Below are 26,992 nucleotides of genomic sequence, written 5' to 3'. Positions count from 1 at the left end.
TTAAGGAACCAAGATTCTTCATCTCCAAACATAGGAGTAAAATGTGACCCCCAAGACATGTTGAATTAGACAAGGAAGAAGATTTAAAAAAAAAAAAAAAAAAGAAAGGGCTTTCTTGGGGAAATTGTTTCCACACACAAAAACTAGAATTCCAGCATCAATGCACAAAAAAACTATTCCTAGACCCCTCCCTTAGGCAAGCAAAAAGTGAAGGAGACTGTTGCTCAAAACATACTTCAATGAGCCACTCACAATATAAACAGCAGGAAAAAATGACCAAAGTCAATATATTAATAACAATAGCAACAGTAGTAGCAATAATCACGATGATGGTGATAACGATCCTGGGTACTTCACCTTTACAGAAAAGTCTTTCATGTCCAGTCTCATTCAAACGCCATAATTTTGTGTGGTTGGAATTCTTATACCCATTCTATTGGTGAGGAAAAAAGAGTTCTGGAGACTCGATGACTTGTGTAGGATGACTCAGCTGGTGCATCTGATACTTGGAAAAAGACACCTAAGCTTAGGCTTTCTGACTCCAGATCCTTCTGTTCCATCACAGTTGCTCTCCTTTGCCCAGAAAGCCCCACTGGGCTATCCCTACTTTTCTACCTATGCCTTTAAATGAATTGAGATCCCTCAACAAAAGCAGGCTTCTACTTTTAATGCCCCAGAAGGCCAACTCATCGACTGTCTTCCTTAGTAATCATTTTTGGCTTCTATAATATCGAAGGGCTAATCTTTGGTAACCATAGGCTCCAGAAAAATTATTAATTTATCATCCAAGAAACCATTTGTTCTGTGGATTAGCAATCTCAAACAGCGGTTCTGGAGCCCGAACATGATATACTACGCTCTGGGCTGCACAGCTGCTTTGCATTTTGAATTCTTTATTTATAGAACAAGTCAAATTAATAACTCAAAAATGTTGTTTCAGGCAAAGTAATGGACACACAATAAAACTATTCATTTCCTAAAAGGTCACTCCAGGAGATGCATACATTGTTTAAAAGCCTACCAACAATGCTATTATTCCTTCGAAAACTGAAAATGTATAATAAGCAGTTAGAGCAGAGATCTGCCCCTGAGACCCCAGGCTAATTTAAAGTACAATCACAAGGCAATCAATCATACTCCAAAATTACTTCATTTTCCAAACTGTTTACACTTTTTAAGTTACAAATCCACTTTCTGCTATTTCAACTCACGATTTACAACTACAGATTTAGACCGCTTGGCAAGCAGCCAAGCACTAGTCATGAGGGAACTAATGATATGAACAGATCAGTGTTTTATAAAGGAGAAAAGCGCATGTAAATTTCCAGTGTGTCTGCAAGTAATCAAGGCACTGCTGACTATAAATGAGACCGTCTCAAATTTATTTTAGGAGAAATATCTTAAAGCTGCACTTTTTATCCTGGCCAAAAAAAGCCTTTAGGAGGAACTCTGAGATTACTCAAATTATTGTAAATAAATGGTTATGTGAACAATATGGAAAGAATAGTGAAATAAGCAACTTATTTCAATAAGCGACTTATTTCAACATTCCTGTCCCACATGCCTTTATCATGATTTCTGGAATGCTACAGTTAATGGAAAGATAGAAAGAGATCTGCCAATCTCTCTCTCTCTTTTTCTCTCTCTCTCCTCTAAAATTGCTGTTGTTAACCATAGCAGCAAATCATGTTTGTTTTAGTAGCCAAAAATGCTCTGAATAAAAAAGAAGACCCTGGGGGATACTGCTTTAAATTAAATATGATCTTTATTGTTTCATTACAACAGCACAGCCAAATAATCACTTTGTGTTATTTGTACAAATAATGTAGGATGCTCATTTTCTTGCGGAAATAATTACTCTAGTCTATCATATCCTGCTCGTCGTCAAAACCTCCCCTTTTGCTGTCACCAAGCATGTGCATTAGACTCGAGAGGCTAAATTTAGCCAAAGTTTCATGTGTTCTTACATGTTAAAGACTAAAGCCAAGTAAGCATATTCAGATGTGAGGATGCCTTGAAGAGAGTAGCTCAAAATAGCCTCATAGTATACACACTGCACCAGTCCATTCACTGTGATTGATATTTTAGTTGGAGAATCATTACATGACTAAACTCAATTTTATAATTGGATAAGGCCAGATACAATAAACCAGCACTGCAGTGTTAAAGCATATTACATCTTTAAACTATCTATAATCATAAATCAACCTAATTATTTGAAATACTGTCATGAAATGGAAAAGAAAAGAAATTAAAATAAACTAGTTGCTTGAATATCTCATTTTATTTTCTAAGGACCAAAGCTTTTTATTGGCCTTAAAGCTCAGCCCCACAATGGCTGATAAACCATATTCTTTAGATAAAACTGTACACACAGAAAATCAATAACAAAGATTAAAAGCTTCCCCCCTCCCCTTTTTCACATTAGCATCTGTGTGTGTGTGTGTGTGTGTGTGTGTTAATTTCACTGTACTCAAAATAATGATCTTCAGGAACCTGGAGCAAGACACATAGCCCTATTTTATTAAAACTTCAATTTATCCTTGTTTTTGACACTCAAAAAAAAACCCACCAAGAGTGGAATGAATGTTTCCAGTTCTGAGTAATTTCAAAATAAACTCCCTGGAGCCTCTGATCTCACCACTGTGACGTCATCAGGATAAATGCTCATTGGCTGCAAGTCTCTTGGGTTAACCCTTTCACAGGAGTCCCAGCCTATCGCTGGCTAGTTCTCCCATGCCAGTCCCCTGTATTTTCCTGTGAGAGCAGAGACACACACATAGCATAGACCTAAAACCATTCTAGAAGGCAGGGGGTGTGTCTCTTCCACTGGAATTCTTGGTACAAATCGGATGCAGGACCTCAAAGGGGCATTGTGGGAAGTTCCAGTAGGTGGAACCAGTCAGGAGCTCTCAGAGTATATTTCCTAATCACAGTGGGAGAGCTGGAGAGAGATTTCTGGGTATAGAAATGTGTTCTACACACAAAGCACAAGTCTACCCAAACTGGCTATATCTAAATTTGCCCAATTTCTCTTGAAACTTAGTAACATGTTTTTTGCTTTACATTGGCTACAGCGATGCCAAGAACTGAGGGATTTTCAATATATACGATATCCTAATTCTACTTTTCTTTATCGTCTATATTTGTTCTTTATATATATATATATATATTTTTTTTTGCTATTTAACCAATACTTAGGAAAAGCCTTAGAATTCTGCTCTGATCTTTGACCTCATAAGTTCCACTCCTAGGAATTTATTCTAAGGAAATAATCAAGAATACAGACAATGATATATTTTCAAAACCATTCCTGAGAAAAATGTTTACAATAGTCAAAAGTGGAAAAAAATCTCCAAAGTCCAACAACAGGAGAATAGCCAGATAAAGTATGGCACTTCTGTACAATGGAATACAGTGGAGTGCATTACCAAAAATGATACTGCAGGTGAATATGTTTTGTATAAAGGGTATATTAAGTTAAAAAGTATTATAATATGGAAGATATACTACAAATCATTTAAAATACTTATGTATAATAGGCAGAGAAAAAAGACTGGGATGATAGACAATAAATATCAAGACCAGTTATTTCAGCATGGTGGTATTATGGGCAAGTAGAATTTTTTCTATTTCCTTGTATCATCCCATCATGATAAATGTTTGCTTTTATTATAAGTAAATAGGCACTACTAAAAGAGATGAAGAAAAAAAGTGGACATAGAAAAAGAAAATGACCCCATATAAATTCTTTAATGTTGGATAGTCCAAACATCTGATCAGACCTTTTTGAAATAATATACCCAACTTTTACATTTTTGTAACTGACAAATCTCTTCCAACATACCTAGTAAGGGACTGACAATCAATAAATATATTTAGTTGACAATAGTGATAAAAAAAAAAAGCTGTACCAAACTAAGGGGAAAATGGATTTTAGTATTCGTACCACTTATGCATCTTTTTAGAAATTGTTTTCCTGCTGGTATCTTCATGCAAAACACTTAAATCTTGCATTAGTGTGGTACATTTATATCAACTGGTGAAGCAATATTGATACATTATGACTCATCATATCCATAGTTTACATTAGGCTTCACACTCTGTTGTACACCCTTGGGTTTTGCCAAAGGCATAACGTCAGGCATCCACCATGAAAGTGTTGCACAGACTATACTTTCACTGGCTATCTATTTTTTTAAATGAGATTGAAAATGTCCTTCTAATAACACATACCGATCTCAAGCTGTTAGAATGGACACAAACATATCAACAACCCTCAGCATGGTCCAAGGTACAAAAACAGCCACACAGTCTCAGCAAAATTAATCATTTTTTGCTGCCAGTTTGAAGGGTGGCTGTAAAAGGAGATGAAACTTTGGGATCAGCTAGTCCTTTCCGCTGAAACAGAGGAGCACGAAGGGGAGGACGGAGAAGCAGAGGAAGAGACCCACTTAAATTTCTTCCTTCTCCAGCCCTAAATTCAGAATTACTATTCAATTATAAGACAGAATGTCAAGATGTAATAAACCGAACTGAAAAAGGGAAAAGAAAACATGCTCTTTTTTTCCCCTACAAATGAGGTTCAGAGCTTTTGCCCATTAAAGTAAACCAAATATGTTTCTCTCAAAAATTCCAGCCAAAAGGCAGGATGCCAAACACACTTAACAGATAAATCACTGTTTCAGGGTCTCTCTTTAACTCTCTCTCCCTTTTCTTCTTTCTTCTGCTACACACACACACACACACACACACACACACACACACACACATTTTAAAGCAAACAGAACACCCCTCCCCCTTCTCAATCTACTTACAGAAAAATAACCAAAGGAAACAATTACTTTTGCTGAAGAAGGCATTGTTTAGGGGAAAAGGCACATTAAAATAAGTTCTACTTTCTTCTCAGAGATTAGCATTTCGTATCTTGAGATCAAGCCATTGTCCTGTACACTATGTATAACTTATTATAGTTAATTTATCACTAAGGTCATTGTAAACTAGGAGGGAGTTTGTAAACAAAAATGAATCACAGGTTTCATTTTTGTATCCTTTTCAAACTGGAAGACCTAACAGTTTCCTGTTCCAACATACAAAATAGTATTGCTTCTATCAACCTCCTCAGCACTCTTGCCAGCAGTTTCCATTTAATTAAACTGACAGCAAAACAGGGCCTTTTGCTAATGGGATCCAGACCATTTTTCCTTCAATGTAAATTCTCAGGCATGAAATTACATCTGAAACAGACATAATAATCCTTCTATATCTTCGACATACATTTAATCTATAATAACAATTCCTTTGTCTATATTACAGTGTGTTTTAGATTTCAGTCAACCTTAACTGGAATTCTCCAGCGTTATCCGATTTGAATTCACTACAGTGTCCTGCCTACATCTAGCCATAGATTATGGTTAAAGACCAGATGCCAAAGGCCAACGTCCACAGCAGGGAGGAAAAATGATAAAATGAATGAATAATGTCTGTTTGCATCCTTGTTCTCAATTTATTTAAGTAAGAGCTTTTTCATCAGTTGTTGACTCTAAGTAAATAAAAGCTATTGGCATTTATAAGTATTTTGAATTTCACATTACAAGTCAGGGTTTCAAGTATTTCAATATGGGTAATCAAAGCAGAATATATTAAGTGCATCTTGCAGACGTGATCCTATTAACATAATTAGTGGACTGGCTAGCTATTTTTCTCTGCTTGGATGTTAGTCACTTTTCTGGTATTGCAAGCCATGATATATGCTTGTAGTTTGACTTTTTCCAGTTCTTTAGGCATAATTATTAAAAAAAAAAAAAATCTTATTGGATGTATCAGTTAAAAAAAGAGACTCAAGAACTTAGCATGGAAATTAAGAACTTCAGGGCAGGGGAAAAAAATCCAGAAGAATCCTAAGACTATTTCTAAACAAAATTAAAGCACCTACTAAATTGAATGGTGAAAACACTAGTTTATTCTGACTGTGAGACAAAAGAACATGATGATTCTTGAGTGAAAACTGGCTGGGTCAAGTGAAAGTGAAGTCGTTCAGTCGTGTACGACTCTTTGCGACCCCGTGGACTGTAGCCTACCAGGCTTCTCCGTCCATGGGATTTTCCCGGCAAGGGTACTGGAGTGGGTTGCTATTTCCTTCTCCAGGGTGTCTTCCCCACCCAGGAATCTAACCCGAGTTTCCCGTATTGCAGGCAGACGCTTAGAGCCTTTTTCACACTCAAGGTAGGTCTAGAATTCAAACAAAGCAGGGTGTAGCAGAATGTAAATAATTTGAAAATGCTAAGCCCAGGGTCAAGGAAGGCGTGACTGATAAACTCAACTTGTTCTCCTTAACACCTTCCCCAAATGGCAGTTCCCTTGGTACGGTTTGTCCAACTATCAAGAAAAGGCCCATCTATTTCAAGAAAGGAAGGGAGTTCTGACATAGATATTCACTGGCCTGACCGCCCAACTCCATCCCCAAAACAGATAATAGTTTGCATGCATGCAATATTTTAGGTTCAATTCTTACTCCATTTCCAAAGGGCCCCTGTCCTGTTTGACCTTCCATAAAATTGGCAATACTTGGGAGTTAGTGAATCAAAGAAGTGAATCCTCTGAGCAACTTTATGAAACAAAGAAACTGCTATAAAATAAGCATTTTAGGACTTGCTGAAAATCATATCTTCCAACATAAGAAATAATGCCATTGTTCTCTTGGAAAATACAAAGCAAAGCACTTTATTTTGGGGGTGGGGAGGTGGGTGCAGAGCAGGGAAGAAACTGTCTTCAGAATATCCTGATAGTCTCTTTGAAAATGAAACATTTCATTTATATAGCAGAAGACAGTTGTGGCAAGATTAGAAATCATTTCAAATCTCCCAGGCAATCAAAATACAGTCTTTTCATGTGGATGGAAGGTCTCTTGTTTTACAGAAAATGCTAAATAAACAATTCTATGGGCAGAAATGTGAAAGCAATTTATTATTGTTCTATTCGCTTCAGTTAAAACTTTAGAAACCACATGAAGCCTATAAATAGAACCTTTTCTTTGTCTTTGGGATGCTGAAAGCAGTTTCTCTAAGGTCCAAGGCGAAAAGGCAGGAAATTATTGCTCTTTCTCCACCGAGGAGAACACACCAATTCAGACAATGCTTAAAAGATGGATTCAGTAAAAGCCCTGTATATGGGAAGAACGACAACACTGTCCTCAGTTTCTGAAAAATCAAGGGCATTGTGTTATAAATGGACTACACTGAGATTTTCTTTTTATTTTGGACATGGGCAGCTTAATTACTTATGACAATACTTTACATTAGATTACCAAAAAGAGCATAGAACTGTACTAGTAATGATGCCTTAGAAACAGGATACTTTAGAAAGATTCACTTTTGGACTTTGGAAAAGAAATACAAGTTCTGTAGGAACTGTTATAGGGTTGGGAGAACCTAAGTAACAGTTGGCCACATTCAGATCCATAAACACTTAGTTAAGTTTGGAAATAGTGTGCTTAACCAGAAAGAAGACCTCATGCAAAATGATTACTTCTAGGTCAGTGTTTTTTAAATTGAGGTTTGCAGCCCATTAGTAGGATTACAAAACCTCTTAGGTGGGTTGCAACAGCATTTTATAAAATTAAATAGAATATAGTAAAAAAGAAAATGCTGGAATTCATCATTCACAGTAAAGTCAGGTTTGGTGGAGTCACTGGTTCAACTCTATCTATACATATACACATACATATATGTAATATAGATATTTCTGTATATGTGTATACTGGTTTACAAGGTTAAATTTATTTTTATTATTAGACATTAGATTGGGTATATTCATACACCTACAAAATTCTTACCTAGGTAATTTTCATGAGATCGTTCGTCCCCAATACTTCCATACAATAAGAAAATTAATATTGTCAAGAATCTTTCTAAAAGCTAAAGTCTAATGGAACTTGAGCATAATAGGCTCTTAAGTGTTTACTGAATAAACCAATGAAAGAATAAACAAATATAAGAATGTACAAACAGATTATTATCTACACGAATACAACAAGCATATCCAAACCAGAAGGTTACACGAATTACTTCATGGGCCTGGGTAGCTCCCCTTGATTACTTTGAGCTATATTTTCAACACTTTGTCAAAAGAAAATGCCAGTATCATTTTTCAATTATAAATAGCACACACATTAACAGAGACATTAACATTCACAGGCCAGAAAGGTATCTTTCTGGAGGTTGTGTCTATATTCGAGCAAAACATCTACTAGAAATGGGAAAAACAGTTAAATAGCTGGGCAGTTTGTCTACACAGTATAAATCATCTAGCTGAAAGATGAGTATTTTTCCATAAACCAGCTGTTTATCATTCTATAAGAAAACACATGAATGAAAGAAAAGGACTTATTTTGAGTTAGGATATATGACACGGTCTGAACCATCTCCACCTAGGTCCACTGTGTGTTTAATTTCTCCTTGGCTCATGTACCAAGAATTGTGGTGGTGGCTGAAATACAAACATGATTCACAAACATACAATGAATCCATCAAAAATTTACTCTGAACTACGAGCTCTAGACAATGCAAATATTGACCATTTAAGACCTGCTTTTCCCTACAAGACCCCTGGAGTCAAGTTAGGAAAATATACCTTAAAAAGAAATACAAGTAGGAATAGCATCATATTCAAACAGTAATAATGGTTTGTGTTTATTTGGTGGGTGTTGTTTTAATCACTACTTGAGTAAAGATACAGAAGATTTCTTACACTTGCAGATGGGACAGTTGGGAGATATGCTCCAAATGTATGAGAGTCAAGAGTAAAAAGCTCTTAAAAGGCTGAAAATTGGCTGAAAGTAAATAATGCTAAATATAATAAAGAAAAAAATGTAGTCTTACACTTGGTTCTAAAAAAGAAAAAACGATTGTACAAGAACAGGATGGTGGTGGTCCATCTTAACATTTCATGTTAAAAAAAGACTCAGTTTTCTTAGCTAACTATAATTTCCATAAGACTCAAAAGAAAGTACTTCTTGGGAGAAACAATAGAACATGCACAGAATTCATGGAAATATAGGTCCAGGATAAAGAATGCAATGCTCTTATTAAACACGCCACATTGGTTAAACAACTTAGATAGTCTGTGGACAGTATTTTTAAACGAGCAGTGATTAATCGAAACTCACCAACAGGAGCATAAGAATACTCTAGATTGAAAGCACCAGGGGTAATTAACCTAGAAGTTAGAAGATGTCAGAAGAACCAGGAAGACTTCAGGAGCTCTTGAAAGTAACATGATAACTGCTTTTAACGTATCAAAAGGACTTTTATGTGGGAGAAGAGTCTATGCTCTATGTCTCATGGGGTTTCTTAGGGGAACCGGTCCCAGTGGGTAAATGTAGCAGAGACACAGTATTCAGTCCAGTATAAAAACAAAATCTTCCTAAAATTCAGAGCATGTAAGAAAAAAAATCCAGGGCTGTACAAAGTAAGTAAACCCAATATCAGTGGGGGAACAGTGGAAGGATTACAGTGATGGATGTAAAGTGGAATTAAACTGAATAACTGAGGTTCCTTACTACACTAAGAGTCTTGGACTACGGCAGGAGTCCCAGTGAGTTGGGAACCCAGAGAGTAATACAGCTTCATGAGAAAGGATGGCCAGAGCTGGGCCTTTAAAAATCAATTCTAAAATGCATTTCCTGGCCCCCTTCACCACTTTGTAATTTTCTGAAATCAGTATGTATCTAAAAATTATGTCTAAATGTAGAATGAAATTGTTTCTTGTTCCCCAAAAGCTGTTGTGAAATCAATGATGCATCTTTACAACCAGTGGCTGTTAGAATCAAGAAAATACAGTAAATTGGAATTAAACTGTTAACAGAGGTAGCCTCTGGGTAGTGGGACTAAGAATCATTTTTATTTTTTCTTTTTGCATATTTTTACTTTCTGCAATAAAAAACATATTACATTTGTAATGGGAAAAAACATTTTAAAAGAATGATTTAGAATTAGATTAGATTTTTATCTAGAAAAGTCCCACTGGTGAAAAATGAAAGTGGTGTTTAAATTATGACATTTCAGTGTTTCCCAGAGAATCTACATAGTTTTCATTCAGCCAAAGCATTTACTTTCCTAGACCGTGAAGAACAACCCATGGCCTCAAATCTAATTTCAACATCAATGACTGAAAAGTTGCCTTTATGTTACTACTCCTCAAACATACCCACATGTTAACATTTTAGTGGGCAATGTTCTACGACATTCTTTTATTTACTAAAGCAGTTAATCTAAGTTGTAAAACTAGAGCCCCGGGGGACTCAAAAAAGCCATTTTTGTTTTAAATAAGGAAAAAAAATGCAACCCGTTAACAATTTTACTTTTCTGAACTGGATTATGCTCACAAAAGCTTTTCACGTTTGAGAAGGATGTATCTTGCCTTTACTGTAGCAATAATATACTAAATGCTAACTCAGTGACTTGATAAAACAATGGTACAGCCCTTAGTTAATTTTCAGGCTGAGTGGGGTGGGGATAGGGTGGACATTTATTATTATATCCCACTCTGTGGGTCCTTAAACTAGATTTTTTTAAAAAATAATTGTGTTCCTCTTCTTTAATATAATGTTAAAACCAGTATACATTTAAAATCCTCCTCCCCTTACAGCATATAAATAAGTGTGGAGAATATTTGCTAGGATGTTCAAAGGAGGTGTAAGTTTGAAATATATAACTCTGAATGTACAATGTTCTTTCAATAAAGGCTGGGCAAGGGTCATAAAACTATAAAAAAAAAATCCTGCCCCTTTGGACTATAACAGCTAATCATTAGCCATCCATTCGTAATGTTTACCTTTTAGTGTGTTATTTTCACATTTTTCTTCATGGGGACTAACCATTAGTATCCCCCTAAGACTAACAAAAGTACATTCATTGCCTGCTGGCAAATGATTTCCGGCCCCAAAGCATTTACTGGTAGAAAAAGTTAAAGTATATCTAGGCTTATATTTCTATTATTCTTGGGCATTAGCAGCAGCATAAATTTTTTTTCCCAAGAATTTCATTCTAACTGGCTTCACATATGATGTTACGTAAAGATTCACACATACTATTCACATGTTCGTGAATCAAATTTAGGAAAATAGAAAAAGTTAAACTGTAGATGTCTCAGAAATCTTTTACTAAATGGACATATTTTAAACTCACTCTCTATTCAACTTCTCCTCCTCTTGCCTCCCCTCCCCACACACAAACACACAAAAAGACTATCCCAAAGCCCTATTAACTCCCAAATTAATATTCTACTGCATTTTAAAAACAGAGCTTGTTTGCATTTAAACATGCCTATGTAAACAAGGTGTTTGAAGGAGATTTTCTTCTTCAGAGTATTCAAGAGCTGGAGTGAAGCTATTTAAAGAATGGAGTATTCAATTCCTTAGGCCAGATGCTAGTATAAATATGAAACTATGTTCACACTGCAGATGAAACTATTTTTAGTCAGTGCATTTTGAAGAGCACTATTCAGTTAAGCATTGTAGAGTGGGCTTTCAGTAAGCTACAAACAAAATCTAGAGGTTTTTTGCCCCTATGTTAACACCCTGACACTGGGGCTTATGAGGGGGTTGAGGGGGGGTGGTTGCCCTTCCGCTGGTACACACCAGGGCAGCCTCACCAGATCAAAATACTAAAGACTTTCATGCAAATCAGTAAACAGCCACTGCCCCCAGCCCCTCTCTTCTGTGCTCCCTGACACCTCTCCTATATCCCTGGATCTTTCCTTAGGAGATCTACCCCTTCCCACTCCGCAGTCACTGCAGAGTTCATTCCTGGCCAGTCCAGGGGGCCTGGTTTCTCCCCCAGCCCTGAGGTGCGTGTCCACTTCGCCTGGTGCCTGCATCAGTCCTGCAGAGTTGCTAATGTGCTAATTTCCACTGTTCACTCTAATTATCCTGTAAGTTGCATTGTTATTCAATTCCAGACTTCAAAATCAAGAAAGGTGCAAATCTACAAAGGGAACTGAGGACCACAGAAATGTGCAAACATAAAGATACTCTGGGCAGAGCCTGGCCATGTTTTTCACCCCAGGCACATGTGTCCCTGTGTATAAACTCGGTCAACCGACGGTTACTAATGACATCAGTGTAGGTGTGTAGACTGCACAGGTCAGGTCTTTCCCAGTGCCTTGCACATACTAGACACAAATACAATAAACACGCACAGTAGGAGCTCAAGAAAAGCTGCAGTCAAGGATGATCAGAGTCTCATGAACTTGGGATAGGGCTACAGAAACCAAGGGTGCAACTAAGATGCAGCAAGCAGCGCTCAGCATCCACTAGAATGGGGCATGCATCATTTCCCTTGGAATTTTCTGGGGGGGCTAATGGACTTGACAGTGAATTGTCTTGCTTCTTAAACATAAGCTGCTCCACCAGGCCAGTCCTGCCAAGCAGTGACATTGGTTTGTACCTCAGCTGTTGGGCTGGATCTTCAACCAATTCGCTGCCAGAAAGTCACCAGGCTGTGGCTCTGGGCACAGTCCAGCCATCCTGTCCTGGTGACAGGCCGCCGTTCCTGCGGCTGTGAGTGAAGCCAGGAGGCAAGCGTGGCTCGGTACCCCTTTCCACATCTCTGCAGACTGCCAGGTAACAAATAAGAAGGCAGGGAAACAAAGTCCAGGGCTAGAATGATGAATGCTTTACTTTTTAGAATCTGAAAGAAGAGATAAACCAGTCAAGGAGCTGAGAGGCCTAGGGCCTTTCCACTGTTGTCTTTTTTCACTTACACAAACCTTATTCAAAGGAAAGGACCCAGAAATGAGGGAACTTAAGAGAGGCAGGGGCCAAGAGGGAGCATTATATTTTTCTTTAAGAATTGGGTTGGCCAAAAAAGCTTGTTCAGGTTATTCCGTAACCTCTTGTGGAAAAGCCTGAATGAACTTTCTGACCAACCCAAATATATTATTTGTTAAAAGATTAATGCATTATACAAAACAAAGGCTTAATCTCCTCTCAACAGTCAGATACTCCCATTGGCCCTAATGAAAAAGAGTTGCACATTTTTTGATAAAATATCAGCTGCTATTCCCCCTCACCTCTAATTAAGGGGAAAAAAAAAAAAAACTGTGGTGCGGAGAACACGGCTTTAAATATTTCTCAAGGTTCTACTAACACTAGAAACCACTCGAGCTTCCCCCATAGTTTACTATATCACCAAATCCCTGCTATGTATTTACAGCCTGGTAAGTCCTAATTACCACTTACTTTAAGATCATAAGTTTTTTTGGTGTCTTAAATGGACAACTAATATTACTGGCCAATGGACTGAGGTGCTGCTCTTGTGATGGTAAAATTTATTCTCGCCCAAACTCCAGGAGTTCATTTGTGAGATATTTTATGCTACTATTCTTTCAGTGATTCATTTACCTTTAGTAATATTTGTATTCAGAACTGTGCTGTTTATAGCCAATGGCACAGTGCTTGGCTGAATTATCTTTTTCTTTCACAGCATAACAGAGACAAGCACAGTCAAATTGAGGATGGTCTTCAGGACACTGTTGGAATCAGACTGTCTGGCGAACACATTCAGAGCGGTTTCTCAAACCACATGAAATGTTCTGACTGCAACATGCCTATCGGGTCATTAACAAGCGTCCTAGAATGTGCTGTGCATATTTAAGCGATTAGGCTCATGCATGATGAGCATGTTTCCAATGTTGCTTTAGCTTTTATCAATTATGCAGCACAAGACAGATGCATGTCTTCACCTTTGGTTTTTGTGTACCACTGCAGTGCACTTCCTTTTAGAGCAGTGTTTATGTCTTTTTGCTTAGCTTAAACCTGAGGCTAGGGCAGGTTGTCCTAATCTAGACAACCTGAAGGATTTTATCTAAGCCAATCCAAATTTGGCTCGACAAATTTCTAGAGAAGTTAGTTTCACCCAGGACTCAGATGTGCCAGGTTACTCCATCACGGTGTTGGGTCAGTTGGTAGTAATCCCAATTGCCCTTTTCCTCACCCGACTGGAATCTGTGTTCAGAAACTGCCGAGCATTGAGATTCTTGAGTCCTCAACCCAAAGAGGAGCTGAGTGTGAAACCAATCATGTGAGTCCAGGCATCTCAAAGGTAAGAGTCAAGTCTTTATTCTATTGTTCTTACAGTATTTAATCTATTTTGCTTAATTAACTCTGTAACGGACACACAAAAGGGGCAGGTGCACGGTGGGTTATTTTCAGACTTCACATCTGTGTGGCAGTTACACTTCTGAGCCTGTAGGCTAATTCAGTGCAACTGGTTCCAACCCTTCCCAGCCTGCTGTTGACATGAGGCTTGCCACAGTCCGGGCAGGTCTCACTGCTATCAATAACTAGGCTGGGCTGTTGCCCAAGAGAAAAGCCTCAAAGGAAATGACTTAAGTGTGGTATACTCTAGGAGTACCCAAGTCAATTTTAAGTTGATACACAGATACACTTTTTTTAAAATTTTGAGAATTATGTATTTATCTTCACTGTTATTTATAGCAAGTGATATAAGTTTTCCATTTGCAGTAGTGACATAAAATTTCCTATTATAGTTGTTTAAGTTTAAAAAAAGCAAAGAAGAAAATATTAATAATAAAACAGCAATTTATCGAAATGGCAAAAATGTTGATGTTGGTTTTCAAATGGCTAAAGTCTAGGATATCCTAAGTTAAGGCCTAAGACTTTAATAATGCTACCATTTATCAAGTGCTTTATTGTGCCAGACATTGTCTTAAGCACCTGGAATTCAATACATTATTAAATCCTACAACATCTCTGTGAGGTAGGAATTATTATACAGACTTTTTAAAATTGGCAATCCAGGGTTCAAGTTCAGGTCTGCCAGACTTCTACCATTACATTATGCTGCCTCCAAGTATAAGATTTAAAGCCTCATCATGTATCCATTCATCCAATGTATGTATTGAGCACCTACTACATGCCAGACAATATCCTAGATTAAAATTTGGGGTGAGGGAGGGACCTTTATTTCCCTTTCCTATAAGTAGTGGTAGACAGCACATGGGAGTCTTGATCAGGATAAAAAAGAAAATGTTTCTTATCTTGGGCTTCCACTCATGCTCCCTGAAAATAGACCAAATTTAGACCCATAAACAATACGCAGAGCTCCATTAGTAAAACCCCCAAAGCTATTATTTTACAAATATTTAGAATACTGAGCATGAGATTGATTCATGTAATAAACAAACTGCTATTAGAAGCGGCCACTGGGGACTTCCCTGGTGGTCCAGTGATTAAGACTCTGCTTTCCCAATACAGGGGTACAGGTTCGATCCTTGGTCGGGGAACTAAAATCCCACATGCCACATGGTCAAAAAACACGACAACTAGGTTGATGTGACAAAAGAACTTTCAGAGTTGGCAGGCCTCATTTTATGAAAACCTGATATGTAAAAATTAAGCCATAGGGAATATAAAACATTACAACAGGGGGTTCTACTTCACCAAAAGGAGTTTTCAGAGGGCTTCCTAAAGAGGAAGTAACTTCTAAAGTTATAATGTGTATACAGCCTACCTTGATTAACCGGACAGGAGCAAATACAAATTACCCAGTGCCCATTCCTGCTGTCAAAATTAGTAATTTAGAAAAATAGAAAAAATACACAACATGAGAGAAATAAATATGTTCTTTCTTGTCACACATGCATGAGAACCAGAAATCCTCATTTCTGAAAACAGAATCTCATCAACCTTGTGGATGGACACATAATCATTTTCATTTTTTTTCATAGCACAATGAGTCAATACTCTTGAAAGGGAATCAACCAGCAGTCTTTAACCAAGAGTTCAAAGACCAGTTTTAGGATTGGTCCATGAGCGTCTTCAAATGTCATATCAATTTTGTGGATGTCTTTTCTCAGTGGAGAGTCCATAGTGTTCTCCAAATTCTCAAAGTCATCTAAGCCAAACACCCGAAGATTAATAAGCACCATCAGAAATAGGCGAATCCAACCACCTTTCCTCCCTGTCACATACGCACAGACTTCAAGGAAAATGCAATAAATAAACCTTGGTGGTAATCCCTGATGGGTGGTATTTTGGGCAGAGTGATAAGTGATAAGCATTGAAAATGTATTTCCTAACTTTTTTTTTTTTAAATCATCATAGACTCCTTTCAGAATTAGATGAATGCTATGAATAGGCTCCCAAGAAATTGTGTGTTTATATTCAGAAATCTGCATGAAGACTTAGGGGTCGAGGCATCCCCACAAAAATTTATCCATCATTTCTTAATAAGTATTCATGACTCGGATGATTCCCCAGCAGAATATATAAATATCTGACTTACAGCTTAAGCTATGGGTTCTGTGTTTTGGCAGTGGGGCAGTGGCTACGGGCAGCTGATGATCATCAGTAAACCTCCTGGCAAACCATGAATCTCGTATCTATAGTATAGATTCTATGCCTTCCCTATCTTCACTCCTAGAACTGATTCGACAGGGAATGTTTTACTCAGCTAGAAAGCTCTGCCCAGGGTAAATTCTCAGATTTTCTAAGATCCACTCTTAACACTGCTTTTGGGAGAAACTGTTTTCTATGAATTGATTTGATTAACCACACTAGCACCACTTGCAACCAAGAATAATGTAATCAGGCAGAAAGCTGACATTTTCATACAAAAGTTTTATCATCAGCCATCTAAAATTGCTAACTTTTCCCCTTAGCTTGTATGTCATACAAGCTAAGAATATGAATGAAAATATTGCTTTGATGAATCAAGGACACCCAATGAGAGAATAAAGACTTAACACTGAGTTTCAACTGGTATTTCTTTATCACCAGTGCACGCATTGGTAGACATGAAAAGTCTCCATAGTTATGAAACAAATGAAACTATAAATCCAAACAAATCAAGAAAGAGCCTTAAGCTTAATTATCTTCCCTTCAACATCTCAGAACATTTTCTAGGTGGAAGTGCTAAAGCTCTGGCAAAATATTAGGAATTTCAATGAGGGATATAGAAAATATGTATTTCTTCTGCTAACCAGATAGGCCTGATATGAACCACAAGGTATTTACCAGAGATAATGAAAGGTCAGCATTTAACATCAAGCACGAAAATTTTATCTAGAAAGCCAACTTTGCACCAAATCCAAGTTCCTAGAGGGATAAGTAGGCACTTCAAAAAGAAAATCTAAGCTGAAGATGACCACGATAGTCTTCAAGTCTAATAATATCTCAGAAGAACAGAGATCACATGGGATGGGAATCGCCTCACTTACTCAACAATCCCACATGAGACTACAACCAAAGGAATGGGCATCATCATCCCTGCTCTTTAAGCATTTACAAGTTTGCTCACATGCAAGACCCACTCAGGAAGCTTCTCCATGCTCCCAGTTCTCTCTGTTTATGCTTTCATCTATGCACTGGCTAAATACAATCTTGTAACCTCATTGTGCCTGTCCACCCCACTACATCATGAGTTCCTAAGGGCAGAGACTGGGTCTCTTTCAACTTCATCTTCCTTCTGCAGCAAATATAGCGCCCTGGCTATCTTCAGCACTCAGTGGATACAAGAGTGATGCTACTATGTAAATTCCCTACATACGAATGAGCGCCATTCTGAGAGCATGTTGGTTAATTCAAAGTTAGCCTAGCCAACCTCGCAGTACCAGCTATGTCACTGCTGCTTTTGCGCTTGCTTCCTGACATCCTGGGCTTGAAATACAGATACTGTACTCTAAAAAGCATTGTTCAGTAAAGTCACAAAAGCACATCCACCTGTAGAGGAAATGCACACACTGCAATGTATGCCCGACATATACTTTAAAATAAAAGATTTGGCAAAATATCACAGCCATCCAAATCCCTCTAGATCAGCACTGTCCAATACAAATATAAGGTGCACCATTTATATCTAAAAGTTTCCTAAAGTTTTCAGTAACCACATTAAAAATAAAGAAAAACGTAAATTACAATACTATTTTATTTAACCCAACATATCAAAATATTATTTCAACAGGTGATCAATATAAAATTATTAATGAGATATATTTTTTATGCTAAGTTTTTGAAACCTGGTGTGTATTTTACACTTACAGCGTATCTAACGTGCATGCTAAATAATTCAGTTAAAGTGATACAGTCCTACCAAAGCAATAAAGTTATGTTTAACGAAGAAAATTTTACACCGCTTTAGTTTTTAATTTCAAACTGAAATTAATTAAAGTTAAAAACTCAGTTCCTCTGCTGTAGCAGTCACATGCCAGGGCCCAGCAGCTCTATGTGGTCAGTGCCTACCGTGCGGCACAGCACAGCTCTAGGCTACTTAACAGGAGCTGACAAAGTGACTTGCAAAATAATGTCCACAGAGTAAGATCTTACATTTAAAGCAAGACAATTTACACACGTGCACACCAACAGGTAACAAGAGGAGCAACTACTGATCATTAGCAGTGTGTTAAATCTGGGAGGAGAGGAATAAGAGAGGACATAAAGAAGTACTTTTTAGGTTTAAATTTTTTGTATAAAAAGTCAAATTAAGAGGGAAAAACAGATTGAAGTATCTCCTTTTCTTTAAATAGAAGACATAGTTACACCCTGAGAGTGAGACAACTTAGATATCTTTAGATAAGGGCCACTAGAAAGGTAGCGAAACCAGCAGGCATGCTGTATAAGGAATGTAGATTGAGGGTGTTTGTGTTTGACCTGGAGAATGGAAAATTGGAGATATGGGCAGTTATTTTCAAATATTTGAAATGCTATTAAGAAAACAAAAATTTGATTTGTTCTCTGTTGTCTCAGAGAACAGCACCAAAGACAACAGAATATTATTAATACAATTGCTTATATGCTAAACCATGCATTTCTCATTTAATTCATCAAAAGAAAGAATTTCTAGCACAGAGACAGATAAAAGGTGGGATGGAACTGTAAAGTCATGAGTTTCCTCAATCACTGAAAATATTAAAAAGTCAACTAATTTCTGCAGAGGACATTTAAGAAGTACTAAGTACAGAAAAGAAGTCATAACTAGAATTCTGTAACTAGATTATCAATCCTGATATTTTATTATTGTGTGAGATTTACCATTATCCAAAGGGCATGTGTGAAATATTACAAATGTTCACCCAACATTCAATTTTATTCTCCCTCCAAGAATGCTGTATGATTACATACCCTCACTTCTCAGAAGTAAAACACGACCAAGGAATTAATCACTTTGTTGATTAATGAAATGTGAGTAGAAGCTGATGCCTGATACTGCATGTTTCTATATTTAGGTTGCAACTGTCCACTTTACTTTCCTGGGGAAGAAAATAGCATTTCTTAAGGTTTACTTTTCTAAAGGAAAGAGGAAAGAACACTAATGTTCTTGAATTGACTAAACACTTCCCAATATGTGATCTAATCTAATCTTCCCCAGTTCCCTGAGATAGGTATTAACTGTTTTACAGATAAGCAATCAAAGTAGAATTAAAAATTTTAGGGTCATGCAGCTTACAGAACAAGGATTTGAATTCAAGTCTGTCTTATTTCAAAGTTCATGCCGCAGAGGTTTAGTACAGTGGTCAGAAAAAAGCCACCTGAGAATGGTAGTTCCTGTGTTTGCTCATTCTTCTAAATCTTTGATTGAAAACATTTATACAAAACAATGGAAACTAAATGAGTATTCTTAATGTAAAAAAAAAAGAAAGAAAGAAAGAAAGAAACCCACACAGAGGCTGCACATGTGAAAGCCTATATTTACACACAGCCATCACATGATAGGTAATTAGCCAGGTAACTATAGGTTTTTCTCTGCTAGAAAAGTATATGTTTCATCATGCTTTGAAATCTGCCTTATTATCAGCATTGCTGTGAAAACAATGTTTTATTCCTTATTGAGTGAACAGGCCAGGAATGGAACATTATTTTTGTAGAAACTAACAGAATACTTTTCTTTGTGAACCAAAGAAGTGGAATGGGTGGTTGGAAGGTGGAAAATATCCTCCACCATGATTGGGGAGTAATCATCGTAATTAAGTGAGGTTAGGATTAAAACTGTACAATTGCCTTGAATAAGAAGTATTAGATATCTTACTAAAACCATTTCTTTAATAACTTGTCACCTAAAAAGAAAAAGATTGCAAACAAGCTGATGATTAGGGGGAAAAAAAAAAAAAAGATAAGGCAAAGCAAGTCCAGTCTGGCTTTATTTCCCTGTATGTTTTTGTCACTGCTATAATCCTGACGCATGACATAGATTCTCTTGAGGAGGAGAGGAATTAATAAATGCCAGTATTAATATGTAAAACGTCCACATACAAACTCCTACTAGAACACTACCGAAAATCCCTAGGCTAGCAAGCTAGCTTTGAACATGTTCGAAAGCTCTCAGTAAATTTCCTTGAGTCAGTCTATAGACATAATATGTGTAATCCGTGTGCACTCAGTCATGGCCAACTCTTTGTGACCCCTATAGTGGACTACAAATGAAGCCAAAAATAGAAACGAAATACTACAAGTACAGTCATCTCTTCTTGGTATCTGTGGGGGATTGGTTTCAGACACCCTCCCCCTTCCCCACCTCCCAGATACCAAAACCCAAGGATGCTAGTCTCTTATATAGAATGGTAGAATATTTGCAGATAACCTACACACACCCTCCTTTACACAATTGACCCTGGAACAATATGGGTTGGAACTGCACAGGCCCACTTACACAGAGTCCAAGGCTGGTTGGATCCATGGATATAAGGAACTAGGAAAATGGAGGAACTGCAGCGGAAGGCCAAGTATAAGTTATACTGAGAGTTTCGACTGCACAGAGGGTTAGCACCCTAACACCAGTGTGGTTCAAAGATCATCCCTAGATTAGCTGTAACACTTAATACAATGTAAATGCTAAGTAAATAGTTGCTGGAATGGGGCAAATTCAAGTTTCACTTTTTGGAAGTCTCTGAAGGTTTTTTTTTCCTTTCTTTTCTGAGTGCTTTCCCCCTGAGGTTGGTTGAATCCATGGATATGGAACCCACAGATGTGGAGGGCTAACTTTACATTGCTTCTCCTTCTAGGTACCAACAGGAAGCCCCTCCACTAGAGGGTGTCCTAGGAAGTGCCAGAGAAGAACTCAAGTCAACCACCAAATCCACACATGTGTCCCCATCACACAGAGAATGCCAGAGATTTCAGAGGAGGTTGATCATAAACGCTGCATGTTTACTTAACCTACTAAATATAGCTTTGAAGTTAGAAAGCCTACAGGATAGTTAGGGCTGTTACTGGGAAGATAAGGCAAACACATAATATACTGCTTTATATTGCTAGTTATAGCATAGGTGCTCAATCAGGTGGTAGAGACACTAAGTGTGATAAGAGCTTGGTAAGCAGGGGAAATCCTTTGAGCTGGATGCTGAACAAAGGCTTCAGGGGCTTAGACTGAGTCTTAATGAAAAGAGAGAATTCCTTCAGGTAAGAATTCTGGAAGGGGCATTCCAAGAATGAGTAAAGTATGAGACTTGCTGGAGGGCTGGGGACCAGGGGAGTGGGTGCATGTGGTTAAAAAGAAAGAAGACCAGGCAGTTAGACTAGTTAGGCTAAGGCAAGAGGTTTACATAAGCGATAGGAGATAAGAGAGAGATAGGCTCTCTTAACTTTCTATGTGCACTTTGAGCTGGCAATTCTACCTCTACAAACCTATGAGGAAACAGTCCTGGATGTGGGCAGAGTTACAAGAATTTCAGACTTTGTGGGAAAACAGAAGCAACTGAAATGTCCAAACAGAAACACATTTACAATGAAATGTTATGCAGGCAGAAAGAAACAGTGGAGATAGAGTGGTTTATAATATGGGGGTACTGTCACAAAACACCTGGACAAATTTAAATGGGGGAGGGGCAAACATTTTACTTTTATAGGGAAAAAGACTATACATATTAATTCATACCTAAAAACACATTCGTATAGATTAGAATATTGATATAAGAAATGCTAACAATAGTTACTTTGGAGGGGGAGGAAAAACAGCAACATATTTTTCTGCACTTTGTTGTATTGCTTGCATTTTCTAACACGAACACAGATAATACTGGCAATCAGAAAAACAACAACAATGAACGATAACAATATTTAACACAAAAGAAGGACTTTCCAAGTGGTCCAGTATTAATACTTTCAACTTTCAACGCAGGGAGTGTGGGTTCAAACCCCGGTTGGGGAGCTAAATTCTTACATGCCTTGGGGCCAAAAAAAACAGAACATAAAGCAGGAGTAGTGTGGTAACAAAGTCAGTAAAGACTTTAAATTTGTCCACATCAAAAACATGTGAAAAAAAAAATAAGAGAAAAAAAAATCTGGGGCTTGGGGCTGAATAGTTCACTGGATGCTTGCCTACAACACCTGCCTCTTATCCAGTAGGCATGAAGTTACAAAGAAAGGGGGACTACAGGCTGAAAGTCAGTATTTTTAAAGGGTCAGAAGTATAAACGATGCTGCTGCTGCTGCTAAGTCGTTTCAGTGGTGTCCGACTCTGTGCGACCACATAGACGGCAGCCCACCAGATTCTGCTGTCCCTGGGATTCTCCAGGCAAGAACACTGGAGCGGATTGCCATTTCCTTCTCCAGTGTATGAAAGTGAAAAGTGAAAGTGAAGTCGCTCAGCCGTGTCCAACTCTCCAGGACCCCATGGACTGCAACCTACCAGGCTCCTCCACCCATGGGATTTTCCAGGTGAGAGTACTGGAGTGGGTTGCCATTGCCTTCTCCATAAAAGATGCTAGAAATGCTTTAAAAATTATTAGGTTGGTGAAAAAGTAATTGCAGTTTTGCAATGTTGAAACTTGCCATTTGATACTGGCATATATTCTTAAATGTGGTTATGTCATACCTCACTTTAATGCACATTTCTTGCTTTATGTTTTTTGCTAATGAATTGTTACTTGCTGTATATTTTCTATGTATTGTAGACCATAGAAATGATGTTTGACAAAAAGCAAATTCGAGCAGTTTTCTAAACCAAATTCAAAATGGGTCATAAAGCAGCAGAGACAACTCTCAACATCAACAAACATTTGGCCCAGGAACTGCTAATGAATGTACAGTGCAGTGATGGTTCAAGAAGTTTTGCAAAGGAGACGAGAGCCTTGAAGATAAGCAGCACAGTGGCCAGCCATCAGAAGTTGACAATGACCAACTGAGAAGATCATCAAAGATTAACCTCTTACAACTACACAAGAAGTCGCCAAAGAACTTAATGTCAACCATTCTATGTTGTTTGGCATTTGAAGTAAACCAGAAAGGTGAAAAAGTTTGATAAGTGGGTGTCTAATGGGCTGACCACAAATAAAAAAAAATTGTTGTTCTGAAGTGTTGTCTTATTCTATGCAACCTCAACAAACCATTTCCCAATTGGATTGTGACATACAACAAAAAGTGGATTTTATACAACAACTGGCAAGGACCAACTCAGTGGTATGACTGAGAAGAAGCTCCAAAGCACTTCCCAAAGCCAAATTTGCACAAAAAAATGGGGCCATGGTCACTGTTTCATGATCTGCTCCCACTCTGATCCACTATAGCTTTTTGAATCCCAACAAAACCATGACATCTGAGAAGTATGCTCAGCAAATCGATGAGATGCACCAAAAACTACAATGTCTGCAGCCAGCATTGGTCAACAGAAAGGGCCCAATTCTTCTCCACAACAATACCCAAACACACATCACACAACCAACGCTTCCAAAGTTGAACAAGTTGGTCTACAAAGTTCTGCCTCATCTACCATATTCACCTGACCTCTCCCCAACTGAAGCATCTTGACAACTTTTTGCAGGGAAAATGCTTCCACAACCAGCAGGAGACAGAGAATGCTTTCCAAGAGTTTGTCGAATCCTGAAGCGCAGATTTTTACGCTACAGGAGTAAACAAACTTATTTCTCATTGGCAAACATGTGTTGATTGAAATGGCTCCTGTTTTGATTAATAAAGATGTGTCTTAGTCTAGTTATAATGATTTAAAATTCAGACTGAAACCATAATTACTTCGGCACCAATCTAATAGTGGAAAGGTCCAAAGAAAGAGAATTCAAGGCCAGGCACATCTCTGGGATTTTAGGGGGAAACAAAAAGAGGCCACTGAATTCCAGCACACTAGCTGAAAATACACAGGGCAAGGCAACTAAGAAAACCCCAAATCCACAGCGCTGTTTTTTTCGAACCCCACTGTGCGTAAAGCATTTTGTAAAGCCTCTGAAAACCCACTATTACTCCAATCTGTCCTAAATAAATATATTCATTAAAATGGGGTAAAAGTTCAAACCTCAAATTTCCTCAGAAGTGACCTGTACAAACTACAGACTTAAACACACAATGTTAGAGGAGAGAAGAGGAGTGGGTCTTTGACATTTAGGAAAATTACTGTTTTGCAATAAAACCTCACATTTAAAGTACTTGAAAAGACAAATGAGCAATTGGAAAGAATCAGCATCAATACTAAAGAGAATTAAGCCTAAACGTCCAAATCAAATACATGTTCACACAGCCCTCTGGAATAGCTACATCAATTCACATGTTGGATGTATATACTACTGGACTCCACGGTGATGCTATCATGGCAACAGCTATAATAATGGCCTATAGGCAGTAATTCATGTAGTAGCTAAAGAGATGAAAGGTGGGACGCAAACAAAAGTATTTTAGAGTTACAATAAAAGAAAAGCACATTGCACTTCCAGCTCAAGGGGAATGTTGAATCAAACTTCATTTTTAAGGCACCTTTGAGGCACAGTGTTGCACTGTTCAAGGGTGTTTAACAGACCACGTGGACCAGTCAGTTTGTTCTTCACAGTAGGCTCCTATCACCAGATGCAGATAGAAGTATTGCTCCAAGTAGGCCAGTCTGTCTATAATACCAGATATTTATGAGTTTGTAAGAAGCCAAGGCTGCCTAAGAGATTTTCCAAAAGACCCCGGGTATACAATCAGAAACTAAAGGTGGTATATATATATATAGCAAGGGACTCAGACCACAGCTGAATTTCTTTCATCTTTGGTAATCTTCCCATCAGATGGTGACTACCACAGATATTTCACTGTGAAATTCACATTTCTATTAATGAGACTGAAACAAAAGTATGGGCTGGTTGCCTTCTCCATCATGGTCTTTTTTTATCATAGATATGGCCATATACCAGAAAACAAAAAATGAAAAAAAAAAAAAAAAAAAGGCAAGAACAGCTAGAGTCCAGAAGGATGATAATGAACTAAACTAACACATAAGATAATTTAGGGAAGACATGCTGGTCTTTTATCTTATTTGATCAGAACAGCTTAAACAAAGCTGGACTCCAAGCTGGTATTCAACTGTGGCTCTTTATTGAGGCAAATACACTACAAACCTACCCTAAATGCTACAATATTTAACTATAGGAATTACAGAAGCTTGAAAGGCAAGGAAGTGATACAGAGTCACAAAACCTTCTGCCATATTAGCTGATGATGGTGCTCATTAGATAATAGTCTACATTTAACACTACTGATTTTTTTTGTTAAAGGACAACTAAACTTCAGGAGATATAGGGATTCAAAAACATCTTTTCCTTCCTTTTTGCCCTGAGGAGTAAAAAGTCAAGGCCATACGGCTTTAGGGAAGATATTCTAATAGTTTTGCCTGTGTCAGTCCTATCCGGAGGGTGCCAAGCCTGGTGGATGTGCCACGGCTTTCTTCCACTGGAAGCCTAGGGTTCTTAGCAGAGATCAGCTTGCAAAATGTAAATGGGTAAGATGGTATAAAAGAACAACCCAAGTATGTCCTGGTGAGTAATTAGGATGGGGAAGGATTCTGAAACCATATTCTGGTGAAAAATTGAAAAATAAAAATGGGATTATTTGGCTAAATAAAGAGAGGATTGAGGATGATATCAAGGAAAGGGGAAGGAAATCACAAGTGTACCAATGGCCAGCCTGACAATACTATGAAGAGCTCCTAAAAAGCACGAGTTTCTTACTTTGTTCAACTATTGTATCCAAGAGGTGAATCCTGGTAACCTGAATACTAAAAATAGCACTGAAGTTCCAATTTCACTTTCTACTTCTGCCCCAACATCTCAAACTCTAAAGTTCAGAACAAAGTCTTAAATTCCATAAACTTCTCTTCAGTTGACTATCCACCTTAAATCCATTATCAAAAGATATGAATCAAGTGTTTCAGAAAGCATTCATCACTCTAGGTAACACTAGAAGATCTGAAAGTCAATAAAAATTCCAAATGGAAGGGTCTTACTTGAAATGAGCCTTCAGGAGGGATGGCAGTATGAATATCTAGACAGTAATATCAAGGACCAGCTGTCGACTGGCTCACACACAGATTTCACAGACTTCCCTTCCAGCAGATCTAGCCAAGATGGCTGAGAGCAGACAACATACACCATTGTTATTTATTCAAGACACTTTTTATATGTTCATTTTACCATTATTTCAGGATAGTGTTCAACTTTTTGATTACATGACGAAGCTGAATTTTACCTTTGAAAGGAATGGAATAAACTCCCATCTATGTTCCCAGGTCCTTAGAAAATAGCTTGTCACTACATTGTTCTAAAGCCCTGAATGTCCTGGGGACAGACTCTTGGACCTGAATGTCCTGGGGACAGACTCTTGGAAGTGTGAACTTGCTCCTGTCAGAGGTTCTTTGGCCTGTCACTTGACAATGAAATGAAGCAACCTGTTGAAGAAACAGCCATGTTGGCACGTGGACAGCATGCCTCTCCTATGTTTGTTGTGCTAGAATTAGATTGTTTAAAGAATGCATGGTTCACACAACAATATTGTTGGAGGAGCCTGTGACAAAATCCTTTGGAAATTATCTTTACAAATTTTTGATAAGCTTCAAGTGTAATTGATTTGTATTTTGAACTCAAGGACCCTGTAAAGGCTAATCTGTTTCAGTGAAGAGGCCCTTCTGTAGGGATTCCTCATGATATCCACAAACAGCATAATTCAACAATATATCATCCAAGAAATTTCCCAAGTTTTCTATCTTAAGAAAAAAAA

At 37.8% G+C, this 26,992-nt stretch overlaps 1 protein-coding gene and 1 long non-coding RNA gene across 4 annotated transcripts in view; one reads left to right on the top strand and one right to left on the bottom strand.

The window, feature by feature from the left end:
• ARID5B (AT-rich interaction domain 5B) overlaps positions 1 to 26,992 on the bottom strand; it is a 188,465-nt gene that overhangs the window by 123,551 nt on the left and 37,922 nt on the right. The gene's annotated exons all lie outside the window — the stretch shown is intronic.
• On the top strand, positions 13,325 to 25,053 carry LOC133070026 (uncharacterized). Of its 2 annotated transcripts, none has more exons than XR_009696064.1 (4): positions 13,325 to 14,102; positions 21,019 to 21,415; positions 22,361 to 22,672; positions 22,909 to 25,053. It is a non-coding gene; the product is annotated as an uncharacterized LOC133070026 (long non-coding RNA). The 2 variants fall into 2 exon arrangements; XR_009696063.1 differs by having other exon boundaries at positions 13,326 to 14,102; positions 22,358 to 22,672.

The sequence above is a fragment of the Dama dama genome, chromosome 15, assembly GCF_033118175.1.
Source record: "Dama dama isolate Ldn47 chromosome 15, ASM3311817v1, whole genome shotgun sequence".
In the NCBI taxonomy this organism is placed as follows: Eukaryota; Metazoa; Chordata; class Mammalia; order Artiodactyla; family Cervidae; genus Dama; species Dama dama.
The sequence above is the reverse complement of the archived record's forward strand: the minus strand, read 5'-3'. Positions and strand labels throughout refer to the sequence as shown.